This window comes from Hordeum vulgare, chromosome 7H, assembly GCF_904849725.1.
Source record: "Hordeum vulgare subsp. vulgare chromosome 7H, MorexV3_pseudomolecules_assembly, whole genome shotgun sequence".
Lineage (NCBI taxonomy): Eukaryota > Viridiplantae > Streptophyta > Magnoliopsida > Poales > Poaceae > Hordeum > Hordeum vulgare.
In genome coordinates, this window is record NC_058524.1 from 454,851,494 (window position 1) to 454,865,628 (window position 14,135).

A 14,135-nucleotide genomic window follows, 5' to 3' on the forward strand; every position below is an offset into this window, starting at 1 on the left:
TGATCTTCATGGAGATCTATCCGATGTAATCCTCTTTGGCGGTGTGTTTGTCGAGATCCGATGAATTGTGGATTTTTGATCAGATTATCTATGAATTATATTTGAGTCTTTGCTGATTTCTTATATGCATGATTTGATATCCTTGTAAGTCTCTCCGAGTCTTGGGTTTTGTATGGCCAACTAGATCTATGATTCTTGCAATGGGAGAAGTGCTTGGTTTTGGGTTCATACCGTGCGGTGACCTTTCCCAGTGACAGAAGGAGCAGCAAGGCACGCATCGTGTTGTTGCCATCAAGGGTAACAAGATGGGCTTTCATCATAGATTTGAGATTGTCCATCTACATCATGTCATCTTGCTTAAGGTGTTACTCTGTTCTTATGAACTCAATACACTACATGCATGCTGGATAGCGGTCGACGTGTGGAGTAATAGTAGTAGATGCAGAAAGTATCGGCCTACTTGTTTTGGGTGTGATGCCTGTATGTATGATCATTGCCATAGATAATGTCATGACTTTTCGCGGTTCTATCAATTGCTCGACAGTAATTCGTTCACCCACCGTCTACTTGTTTTCATGAGAGAAGCCACTAGTGAACACTACGGCCCCCGGGTCTACTCACAATTATCATCTCAGCTTTTACTTTTACTTTGCTTTGTTTACTTTTTTGCTTTCAGTTCTCACTTTGCAAACAATCTATAATGGATTGACAACCCCTTCATAGCGTTGGGTGCAAGCTCTTTGTGTTTGTGCAGGTACTTGTGACTTGACGCGATCCTCCTACTGGATTGATACCTTGGTTCTCAAACTGAGGGAAATACTTACCGCCGCTGTGCTACATAACCCTTTCCTCTTCAAGGGAACACCAACGCAAGGCTCCAAGGCCACGGGGGAATCCTTTGCATATTTGCCAAGGAAATCCCTATAGGCGTAGCCAGCAGCAGCCTCCCGTCGGAACAGACACTTGCGGTGGCGTAAAAAGTGTTTCCGGTCCTCCTCTAGATTTTAGGGTAACTAGAAATTTCACTACAAGAAAAACGTTCAATTATGACCCAAAAAATGACGATGGTTTAATTGGGCATAGATCCATGACCAAATTTCACAGATTAGTCATGGAAACTCTAAGAGGGTCCAAACCCCATAACGTTATGACCTTTTGTGTCCATAAGGTCATGATCCTATTGCACAAAATGGTCATTAAGATGTGCCAAAGTGCTTATGCTCATATTTCGGTGCTAGCATGACCGAATATAACGTCGTAATCATATGACTGGAGTTGGCTGGACGACACCTCATCAATTTTGCCTATGTGTCATGTATGGATGGCATAAATAACATTAGATAAATAATATTAGAGAGTGGGACTTTGTTGTCACTGTTATCGTTGTTTTTACATATATGGATGGTTTAAATAATGGATGGCATAAATAATATTAGATAAATACCAATAAATTATCTAATGTTATTTATGTCGAAGAAGAGCAACAACAACAAGAACCCCATAGAGAGTGGGACTTTGTTTTTACATATATGGATGGCATAAATAATATTAGATAAATAACAATAAATTATAATTATTCATTTTAATATCCTAAATATTTTAGAAAGTACAATATAATTACCACAATGAAATATATGAGCACATGCTAATACAGAAGGTATTATAGGGTACCTTAACTTGGTGTTCCAAACAATAAAAACTTAAACATGAACTCATGCCTCATTTTTAACATAGTTGTTGTAAAATTTCAGATAAGTAGTGTGGAGAAGGTGTAAAAGTTCTCTGATCGAAGAGTACAATGATGGTTTCTTCTTGGTTAAGCCAAACTACCATCGACGATGAGCCCTTTGTGTTGGTTTGACATATTATCATTAATTGGCAATAGTATTCCGTTCAACTTGTGGTGATGGAAAACAATGTGGGTGAATTTTTTAGTAATACCAAATCATATCATAATTAAATGAAAAGTGTTACCACCCACAACACTCAATAAAAAATACAGCTTTCTTTTGAGGGAAATAATAAGTACAATTTTTTTACGCAATCAAAAATGCACCTAGAGACAACAATATGGGTCCACATTCCCTAAATCCAATATCCACCCGGACTTGAGCAAGCCCATTTAGGCCTTGTTCAGTTCCTAGGTAAATAATATTTGAAGGGGTTTGGAGGAGATTGACAGGGATTAAATCCCGTACAAGTCAAATTCCACCTAAATCCCCTCCAATCCTCTTCAATCCCCTCCTGGTACCTGGTAGGGATTAACCGAACAAGGCCTTAGCGAACAGGCCAACAGGGTAAAAAAAACCTTCCACCACAAACCAGACCCTAACTCTAGCTCCAGCCCCGTCCGCCCTCGTCTCTCGTGACCCTCCAGCCTCTCCCGCCGCCAGCCTCCATCCTTCCCTTCCCTCACCAGATCTCCCGTCTGGATTTTCGTGGTTCGATGGATTCCCCGATTACTCGCCGTCGCTGCTTACTCTGTTGTGGTTTTCAAGGGAGGAGTTCGTGGACAGCTTGGAGCAGCCAAAATTGGACACTCTAGGATTCCTCTGTCCGTCCATGGCCGTTGAGCTGCATTGCTTCCGACGGCGTTGCCAGTGCCCCGTCGCCATCGACCCCGAGGCCACCCCTGTTCCCGACGGCGCTCCTCTCTGCCTTGCTCCCTTATACATGAAGGCTGCTTGCCGGTGTCGTCTTTCGCCTGTACTGGTCGGCGGCATCTGCTTCTCCGGCACCAAGAAGTCCATGTCCCCTTGGTTCAGCACGAGATCTCTAGTCCGGCAGCCTCTACTAGACACCACGGGTAACTAATCCAGTTCCCTAATCTTTTTTTCCATGGACGCATGATTCAGAGTGTACTCCTTGCTGCAGGTGCTTTTGGATGAGGGACACACCCACGTTCAGTAGTCTAAATAGGTAAGCAGTCCAAAATACAGTACACAATACTGACCAGGAAACTGAACAGGTGATGTTGGTTCAATCTTTCTTTCCGGCACACTTACATGGAGCGTACTCCTTGCTGCAGGTGCTTTTGGACGAGGGACACACCCACGTACAATAGGTAAGCAGGTTAATTGCTTCCTTACATAAACACACATACATGCACTTGACGATGGTTGATTTAATCTGGGTGGATGTGCACGAGGTAGCTCACTGAGTTGATCACCGGTGGCTCTCTCTCCCAATTGCTACCTCTCTAAGCCTTGGTGTTGTGTCCCTGCAACTAAATATCATTTCTCCTCCATAGGTTTGATTGCATCTCCAAAATAAAATATTGATCAGGTGCATGTTCAGGAGGTCGGCGTACACACATATTTAGGCCAATCGAGCGTGCCAGAAGAAATCAATCTTTTTACCTGCATGTAAGTACGTACTAGCTAGCTTATCTAGCCGCAATCTATTTTTTTGCATTGTAGATAGCCTAATCTTCAGTATAATTTTACGATGATATATATTTATACTCAGCTCATCTATCATGTAAGTTACATGGTATAAATTGGACTCTTTTACACAAACAATCTCCCACGTTAACTAAACATATATACATTTTTTTGGAACCTAATTTAAAGGAAAGTAATTGTCTTAATGTGGAAGTTTCACCATTTAATTGTCTTAGTGTAGTTATATGGTGCATGAAGTTGTTTTAGCTACAATTTTAGTTGAGGTATACCTATTTTTAGGGACTGTCTATTTCGCATTTGACTGTTTTTCTATTCGACAACATTCAAATTTCCCGGCAAATAAACAGATGCCACATGTATGTCCAGCCCTTCCCCGCGGCAACTGTATGTTCTGTATTTCTAAAAAAATGGATCGGGTTAAATTCTGACACGGTTTCAACTGAACCTGGAGTCCTGGATCACATCAACCAGCTGCCCATCAGCTTGCAATCCACGCAAGGGCCAAACCCATTGAAAATCAGAAAATATGCACTAGTAGTGGTAGCATTAAAACAATAAAAGAATGACAGATATTTAGTGCTAAACTTCCAACAAAAACAAGGCTGCAAGTACCCTAAACTGGTGAACATACACTGTAAATTACCAAGAATTACAGTGCAAGAGTCCAAGAATTACAATGTAAATCCCCTAGAAATTACAGTCCACATATAGAGGAAATGGCACTGTAATTACAGGTCACTATCACTGTAAAAAACTAAGAATTACAGTGTAAAAAATCCCCTAGAAATTACACTTTACATATAATGAAATTTTCCAAAAACTTATAGTGTAAGTAACCAAGATTTACAGTGTAAATCCCCTAGAAAATAGTGTAAATCCCCTAGAAAATACAGATTACATATACAGTAATTACACTACAAGTACCCACTGATTACGATAGTAAAACTGATAATCTTATGCTGAATTAGAGTTTAAGTAACCAAGATTTATAATGTCAATTCCCTAGAAAATACAGATTACGTACATACTAATTGTATTGCAAGTACCGAGTGATTTACACTAGTAAAACTGATGAGTTTATGCTGAATTACAGTGTATGTGACCAAGATTTAAGATTTGCAGTGTAAATCCCCTAGAAAATACACATGTGCACACATATTTATCTGGCTTAATTTAGATGCTATTTTATTCACACACATGTGCACAAGTAACAGATGTCAATCAATGCTAAATCTGCCATTTCATTAGTTTTTTTTTGAAAGCACGCCATTTCATAAGGCTCTGCAATGGTGCGCTCACATGTCCATTAAGATGGACTATTAGGGACTGTGGGATCCATCCCAAAGTTTGTAATTATGAATGATATGTAACATGAGCATCGCAGGGCATGTAGTCAATTTAGCAATATTTATCTACCGCCATTAAATATAAAAGTTTGCACAGAGTGCATTTGATGACTCCGTATCAAATATATTCTAACTTGAGTACGGAGACTACTAGATATATTGGTTAGCTGGGGCTGAAGCATTACACAATTTTAATACCATGAAATAGAATTGGTTCTATATCTAATACAAGAAATAGTTGTTGTTCCAACATACATTTAGTTATTATACTAAATAAATATGTATATGAGAAAAAAATGCTAATTAGGCGGCAAAACTCATACTGTTTTGGTATACTCCTAATTTGGACATGCTCCATACTTCTTTTTCAGATACCATCATTTTCTTCTTGCAGGCGGCAATGGCAGGAGCATATTGTGCAGAGGAAGAGGATGAACCTTAATGTGTTGAACCTTATATACTAGAACCTTGCAGGTGTTTTTGCAGATGTATTCTATTGTGCACGTGTAAAATTATTCTGATGTGCTCTTGTTAGGCGTTGAACCTTAATGCGTGGAGTCGGTGGATGATGTATTGTATTTGATGTGATATGCTACTGAAATGAAATATACATTTTATTTGCAATCTTTTATTCTGTTGTACTTATTTTTAGTGGGCCTATCCTGAGATATGCGTGCTTCTAGCAAAAAAAATTGCTTCAACCCAAACAAATCAGACATTTTAAATAGTAAAATAGGTATTGGGCTAGGCCCATGTAGTTAGATTGGTTGACAGGGGTTTGAAATTTATGATGATTCCATTTGGTCACTAGCAATGCCATGTCAGATCCTACGTGGCTCACACAAATGAGTAATGACCAAACCAAAATTTTGGTCGATACAGACCTGCGACCAAAACTTTAGAAAGGTCATGTTTGTTCATTCTTGACGGCCAACTGTTGACGTTGTAAATTTGGTCAAAAAAAGGTCAATAAACGACAACAATGACGAATCAGTGACCAATATAGGGAGTCATAATTGACCTTATTTCTTGTAGTGTTTATAAGCCAGAGAACGGGGTCGGGAGAGCCCCGAGGCGGCCACAAGCCATCAACCCCCTAGGTCGCAGCCTGATGGCTTGTGGGGAACTCGTGTGCCTCCCGGCCTTCTTCTTATGCTCCACTGTCTTCTTTTGGTCCAAAATAAATCACAAAGAGTTCCAGGTCAATTGGGCTTCGTTTGGTACTAGAACCTGAAAAGTGGAAAACACGCAGAAAATAGCAACTGGCACTGGTCACAGGGTCAATAGGTTAGTGATCAAAAATAATATAAATTGGTAGATAAGTTCCTAATAAGTGTTCTAAAATGATAACATAATAGCATGGAACAATCAAAAATTATAGATACGTTGGAGACATATCAAGCATCCCCAAGCTTAATTCCTGCTCGTCCTCGAGTAGGTAAATGATAAAAAAAGAATTTTTGATGTGACATGCTATCCATGATGTATTCTTATGTATGTATGCTCATTGAGAAATGATGAATTAACAAGTATTAACACAACAATATTTATAACTATAAGCAGCAAAACCATTAATCTTTCAAAGTGTACGATCCTCAAAGATTGTTTCAACCCTTTCCATCTTTATTATATTGGCAAGGCATGGTTCCATCTTCATCACAAAACTACAAATGTCAAGCACCACGGTGCCCATGTCAGTCAATTGGGTCATACTTTTTCAATATACATGAACTTTTTATTCTTCACGCAATACATGAGCGTGAACCATTGGACATAGCATATGGGTGGAATAGAGTAAGGTGGTAGATTTCAAAGGGGTTGAAAGGTGAAGAAGATAGTCTCATATCAACTAGGCATGCCAATGGGTTATGGAGATACCCATTGATAGATATTGATACAAGGAGTAGGGATTGCCATGCAAATGACGCACTATAGCTATAAGTGTAAGAAAGCTCCACTGAAGCTAAGTGGGGTGTGCATCCAACTTGCTTGCTCATGAGAACCTCGGGCATTTGAGGACACCCGTCATCGGAATATACAAGCCAAGTTCATTTTTTTATTTCCACTAGCATATGAATGATATAACATGAGACTCTCTACATGATGAATATGGTACCACTTTGAGGCACAAGTGTGGTAAAGGATAGTAGCAAAGTCCCTTCTCTCTTTTTATTTTTTATGGTGAGCTAATTTGGCGTCCCCCATCTTTATTTCCTTAGTGGGAGAATTCTCTAATAATGATGATCATCACACTTTATTTACTTACAACTCATGGATAACTCGATATGATGAATGAAGCAACATGACTCCAATATGAATGCCTCTCGCAGTGTAACAGACTGTGCAATGATCTAGCGTGACATGTATTCAAAATATGAATTTTTGGTGGCTTTGCCACAAATGCTATTATGATGGTGTCTTTGCCACAAATACTATGCCAACTCTATATGACCATGCAAAGCAATATGATGATGAACGAACTAGTCATGTGAAGTGACGATGGAATTTGCATGGCAATGTATCTCGGAATGGTATGGAAATGCCATAATATGTAGGTATGGTGGCTGTTTTGAGGAGGATATAATAAAGCTTATGTGCAAAAGAGCGTATCATGTCACGGGGTTTGGATGCACCGCCAAAAGTCGCACCAATCCTCGAGGTGAGAATGGGCTATGCACGGTACTAGAGAGACTAGCAAATATGAGGAGGTAAGAGATTGCATATGTGCTACGTGATATCATTAACCACTCACACATTTTCATATCACACATATAGAGAAATTGTGGTTAATGATATTGATGTGGTGATATGAAAATGTGTGAGTGCATAACTATTAATTCAGATGTGTGAGTGAATTAATAGTTATGCACTCACACATTTTCATATCACCACATCAATATCATTAACCACAATTTCTCTATATGTGCTACGTGATGGTTTTAATTATCACTTATTGAACACTCATTAGTTTTGATCTAGACTTATGACCCATGCAAATTACCGTCACTCTTTTTCTAGATCTCAAACAAATATAAGTGAAGAACGAGAACATATTATTTCTATAAAATCTACACACCACCGTGCTCAAGAAAATATAAGGGAAGTACTAGAGCAATTGTTAAGCTCAAAAGATATAAATGAAGCACATAGAGTATTCTAACAAATCATGATGATGGTGTCTCTCTCTCTCAAATAGGTGTGTCCAGCAAACAATGATTTTGGCAAACTGAAAGTAAAAGTAAACAAAAGCAAACGACGCTCCAAGCAAATCTCATATCATGTAGTGAATAAAAATGTAGCTCCAAGTAACATACCGATGGATTGAGACGAAAGAGGGTATGCCTTCCCGAGGCATCCCAAAGCTTACATGCTTGAGTCTTCCTAAAATATTACCTTGGGATGCCTTGGGCATCCCCAATCTTAGGCTCTTGCCACTTCTCATTCCGTTGTCCATCAAAATAATAGCTAAAACTTGAAAACTTCAATACCACAAGACTCAGCTGAACTTCGTGAGATCCGTTAGTATAGGAAACATAATAAACACTTTTAGGTATTTTTAGAAATTGATTCTTCTTTTATTTTAGAATAAGGTACTGTGTTTGAACTTCTCCATGGCTTATACCCCCCGATATAATCCATAGCATAATCAAAACAAGCAAACTACGCATCCAAAAACAGAATCTATTTAAAACATAATAGTGTGTAGTAATATATTTAATTGCCATACTTCTGTAACTCCAAAATTTTGGAAAAATTAGGATGGCCTCGGGAATTTGTATATAAGTACTATGTAAAACTTCAGCTTCAAAACACATTCTAGTAAAATCATAGAAATTCTGCACTTGGCGTCAAAGTTTCTGATTTTGCACCATATCAAATCTACTCATCATGCAAATCATCCCAAAGGCTTTACTTGGCACAAAAACTAATTAAAACATAAAAACACAATCATTACAAAAGCAATAATCATGTTATCACGCACTAACATAAAGTAAAGGAAAAAATTTAAGATAACTATTGGGTTGCCTCCCAACAAGCGCTATTGTTTTACGCCCCTAGCTAGGCATAACACATAGTTTCAAGTGTTGTCATCTTTGAAATCAAGCTCCTCAATAGTACAACCAGGCATACTAGGAACAATAGGAGACTTGAAAATAGGTTCTTTTATTAGGTTGACAAAGTCGGGGTGAACACTAATCATTTTAAGATCTTCGTTCCTTTTGGTAGGAGGTGTACTAATGCTCTTAGGAATGTAAATAAATTTAGGACTTTTTCTTAGAGAAGTGCTAGTATTAGTTTTGTGTGGTGTGAAAGTGGAACCTACTTTGTCAATCACCTCCTCGATTTTATCAATTCTTTATAAACCTTGTTACACCCTCTCATCAATAATAATGTCCTTTTCCTTTAAGGATTTCAAAGTCATTCCCACACGTGACCCAAGTTGAGTGATCTGAGTGTGCAATTTTTTATCTAATTCCTCAAGTGGTTCATGAGTAACTGTTTTCCTTTCAATAGCATCAAGTCTTTGCATAACATGTTCCAAGGTTAAATTGGTCTCACTAATGATAATGGGCGGTGTTTCCACAAGATTTTCAGTGGCATTATAAGCATCCAAAGTGTGGCACATCAAAAAGTTCCCACCGGTGATAATATCAAGGACAAACCTATACCAAGTGGTTATGCTAACATAAAAATTATGAAGCAAAGTAGTAGTGGATAGCTTATTAGTTGCTTTATTTTGAGCATAGCAAATCCTATACCATGCATCTTTCAAACTTTCTCCTCCCCGTTGTTCAAAATTGACAACATCAATATTGGGAGTAATGCGAACAAAAGAAGGACTAGCCATGACTTCAAACAAGAAAACTAGTAACAAGCAATGGTAAATATTTTTGTATTCTTGTTTTTTTAATGAGACAAACTAAATATACCAGAAAAAAAGAGGAACAAGTGAATTAAATTTTGTGTGGAGTTACTTGATAGTTTGTGATGATATTCTCGAGCAACGGCGCCAGAAATCCTTCGTGATACTCGTGATCTGCGTTGGGTTTTCCATGAAGAGGAATGGGTAATTGCAACACAAACTAGGTAAGTATTTACTTCAGTTATGAAACCAAGGTTTATCGAACCAATAGCAATATTGATACACAACCGTCTTCAGCTGGTGCACACAAAAGAACAAACAGCATGCACCCAACGCGGGCAAGAGGGTTGTCAATCCCCTAGGACTCATTATTTGCAAGCAAATGAGGTGTGGAGATAATTGTAAAATGCAAAATAAAATAAAAGCAAATAAATGGCAGCAAGGTGTTGGACGTTTTAGATATGTTGTGACGTTTTAGATATGTTGTGACTATACCCGGGGGCCATAGCTTTCCCTAGTGGCATTTCTCATGAAAATAAGCATACGGTGGGTAAAAATTTATTGTTGGGCAATTGATAGAAGAGCGGATAGCTATGCGATTTTCACGGTAATGATCATGTAAATATAGGCATCACGTCCATAAACAAATAGGCGGACTCCTCCGTGGACCTATTACTATTACTTCACTTCAAGAGCACTTCTATGCTTGCCTCTCTACGTATTAAGTTCATGACGAACGAATTAATGCTTGGAGTAAGATGACATGAAGTAAACAAAGTAAACTCAACCAATATGATTAAACCCCATCGTTTTACCCTTAGTAGCAGCAACACAAAGACGCAACTTGTCCCATTCTGTCACTGGGATATAGAAACTCGTCAGGTTGAACCTACTACAATGCACCTCTCTCACCGAAGAAATATCAATCTAGTTGGCCAAACTATTTCAATATATAGTCAGAGGAGACTCAAATATTTATCATGAATAATCTAAACATAAACCCACAATTCATCGGATCCCAAGAAACACACTGTACAAAAGAGTTACATCTTATGGATCAAAGCAAAGATCCGATGATCATTGTATTGAAGCTCAAAGAGAGAGAGATATGACATCTAGGTACTACCATGGACCCGTAGGTCTTTGGTGAACTACTCAAGCATCATCTTGAGGGTAGCAAGGTTGATGAAGAAGCCATTTGTGATCGATCTCCCTCCGGCAGATTATTGAAACGAAGCTCTAGATGGCCGCCCGTTGGAATGGAGACTTGCGGCGCTGTAAAAAGTGTTTTAGGACCACCTCTGGAGTTTTTAGGGTAAATAGGAATTCATAAGCCAGAGAACGGGTTCGGGAGAGCAATGAGGCGGCCACAAGCCATCAGGCCCCCCCAGGCCACGGTCTGATGGCTTGTGGGGGCCTCGTGTGCCTGCCGGCCTTCTTCCGATGCTCTGCGGTCTTCTTTTTTCCAGAAAAAAAATCATAATTAGTTTCAGATCAATTGGGCTTTGTTTAGTACTGGAACCTGAAAAGTGGAAAAACATACCGAAAACAACAAGTGGCACTGGGCACTGGGTCAATAGATTAGTGGTCAAAAATAATATAAATTGGTATATAAGTGCCTAAAAAGTGTTCTAAAACATAACATAACAGCATGGACCAATCAAAAATTATAGATATGTTGGAGATGTTTCAGTCAGCAATTTTACCTTGGCAACCAACTGTTTCACCTCCGAATTGTCTTCTTGATAAGGACTCCTTGGGCGCGAGTTGAACCGCTTCTTAAGAGGATCGGATGAGAATTCGGGTAGACCCCTTTGGACGTGGTCGAATAGGGGGTCATCCTTGTTGGAAATATGCCCTAGAGGCAATAATAAAGTGGTTATTATTATATTTCCTTGTTCATGATAATTGTCTATTGTTCATGATATAATTGTATTAGCCGGAAATAGTAATACATGGGTGAATATATAGATCACAATATGTCCCTAGTAAGCCTCTAGTTGGCTAGCTCGTTGATCAACAGATGATCATGGTTTCCCGATCATGGACATTGGATGTTGTTGATAACGGGATCACATCATTAGGAGAATGATGTGATGGACAAGATCCAATCGTAAGCATAGCACTAGATCGTGTTGTTCGTCGGCTAAAGCTTTTCTAATGTCAAGTATCATTTCCTTGGACAATGAGATTGTGCAACTCCGGATACCGTAGAAGTGCTTTGGGTGTATCAAACGTCACAACGTAACTAGGTGACTATAAAGATGCACTACGGGTATCTCCGAAAGTGTCTGTTGAGTTGGTACAGATCGAGACCGGGATTTGTCACTCCGTGTGACGGAGAGGTATCTCTGGGCCCACTCGGTAGAACATCATCATAATAAGCTCAGTGTGACTAAGGAGTTAGTCACGGGATGATGTGCTACGGAATGAGTAAACAGACTTGCCGGTAACGAGATTGAACAAGGTATAGGGATACCGACGATCGAATCTCGGGCAAGTATCCTACCGATAGACAAAGGGAATTGTATACGGGATTGATTGAATCCTTGACATCGTGGTTCATCCAGTGAGATTGTCGTGGAACGTGTGGGAGACAACATGGATATCCAGACCCCGTTGTTGGTTATTGGCCGGAGAGATGTCTCGGTCATGTATGCATGCTTCCCGAACCCGTAGGGTCTACACACTTAAGGTTCGATGACGCTAGGGTCATAGGGAAATAGTGTACGTGATTAGCGAAGGTTGTTCGGTGTCCCGCATGAGATCTCGGACATCACGAGGAGTCCCGGAATGGTCCGGAGGTAAAGATTGATATATAGGATGAAAGGTTTTGGACACCAGAAATGTTTCGGGCGTCACCGGCAGCGTACAGGGACCACCGGGATCACCGGAAAGGGTTCCGGAGGTCCACCGGGAGGGGCCACCAGCCCCAAAAGGTGACATGGGACAATAGGTGGAAGGGAACCAGCCCAGAGTGGGCTGGTGCACCTCCCACCAGGGGCCCAAGGCGCAGGGGAGAGGGAAGGGGGCAAACCCTAAGCCAGGTGGCCCACCTGGGGTGCGCCAAACCCCTCCTCCCCTCCTGGCTGCCACCTCCAAGCGCAGATGGGGGCTGCCGCACCCCTTGGGGGTGGGAACCCTAAGGGATGCGCCCCCTCCCTCTCCCCCTATATATAGTTGAGGTTTGGGGCTGTTTTGAGACACACGAATATCTCTCTCTCGCGGTGCAGCCCTACCTCTCTCCTTCCTCGTCCTCCGCGGTGCTTGGCGAAGCCCTGCCGGAGTTCCACGTAGGTCCACCACCACCACGCCGTCGTGCTGCCGGAGCTCTCCCTCAACCTCTCATCGCTCCTTGCTGGTTCAAGGTGTTGGAGACGTCACCGGGCTGCATGTGTGTTGAACGCGGAGGTGTCGTGATTCGGCACGTAGATCGGAATCACACCACGATCTGAATCGCTGCGAGTACGACTCCATCAACCGCGTTCTAGTAACGCTTCCCCTTAGCGATCTTCAAAGGTATGAAGATGCTCCTCCCTCTTGCTCGTTGCTGGTCTCTCCATAGACAGATCCTTGTATGGCGTAGGAAAATTTTGAATTTACTACGTTCTCCAACAGTGGCATCCGAGCCAAGGTTCTATGCGTAGATTCTATGCACGAGTAGAACACAAAAGTTGTGGGCGCTGATTTTGTCAATCGCTTTTCGCTACTAGTCTTATATTTTCCGGCGGTATTGTGGGATGAAGCAGTCCGGACCGACTTTACACGTACGCTTACGTGGCCAGACATGCACATGGTGCATAAGGTGGCTAACGGGTGTCTGTCTCTCCCACTCTAGTCGGATTGGATTCGATGAAAATGGTCCTTATGAAAGGTAAATAGCTTTGGCATATCAACGTTGTGGCTGTCGCGTAGGTAAGAAGGCATTCTTGCTAGAAACCAAATCAGCCACGTAAAACTTGCAACAACAATTAGAAGACGTCTAACTTGTTTTTGCAGGGTTTGCTATGTGATGTGATATGGCCAAAGGATGTGATGTTACATGTGTGATGTATGATATTGATCATGTTCTTGTAATAGGATTCAGGACTTACATGTCGATGAGTATGACAACCGGCAGGAGCCATAGGAGTTGTCTTAATTTATTGTATGAGATGCAACGCCATGTGTTTATTACTTTACTTCATTGCTAATAGATAGCTATAGTAGTAGAAGTAATAGTTGGCGTGACAACTTCACGGAGACACAATGATGGAGATCATGGTGTCACGCCGGTGACAATGATGATCATGCGATGCCTCGAAGATGGAGATCAAAGGAGCAAAGATGCTAATGGCCATATCATGTCACTATATGATTGCATGTGATTTTTATCATGTTTTTCATCTTATTGCTTAGAACGACGGTAGCTTAATAAGATGATCCCTCATAAAATTTCGAGAAAGTATTTCCCTAAGTGTGCACCGTTGTGAAGGATCGTTGTCTCTAAGCACCACGTGATGATCGGGTGTGATAGATTCT

General features: G+C 40.7%; 1 long non-coding RNA gene across 3 annotated transcripts; it reads left to right on the forward strand.

The window, feature by feature from the left end:
• Window positions 1-2,319: 2,319 nt before the first annotated feature.
• LOC123408387 lies at window positions 2,320-5,340 on the forward strand. 3 transcript variants are annotated; one of them, XR_006612735.1, is made up of 5 exons: window positions 2,320-2,806; window positions 2,875-2,919; window positions 3,029-3,064; window positions 3,251-3,365; window positions 5,122-5,340. It is a non-coding gene; the product is annotated as an uncharacterized LOC123408387 (long non-coding RNA). The 3 variants fall into 3 exon arrangements; XR_006612734.1 differs by having other exon boundaries at window positions 2,320-2,919; XR_006612736.1 differs by having other exon boundaries at window positions 2,320-2,919; window positions 5,145-5,340.
• Window positions 5,341-14,135: the final 8,795 nt, after the last annotated feature.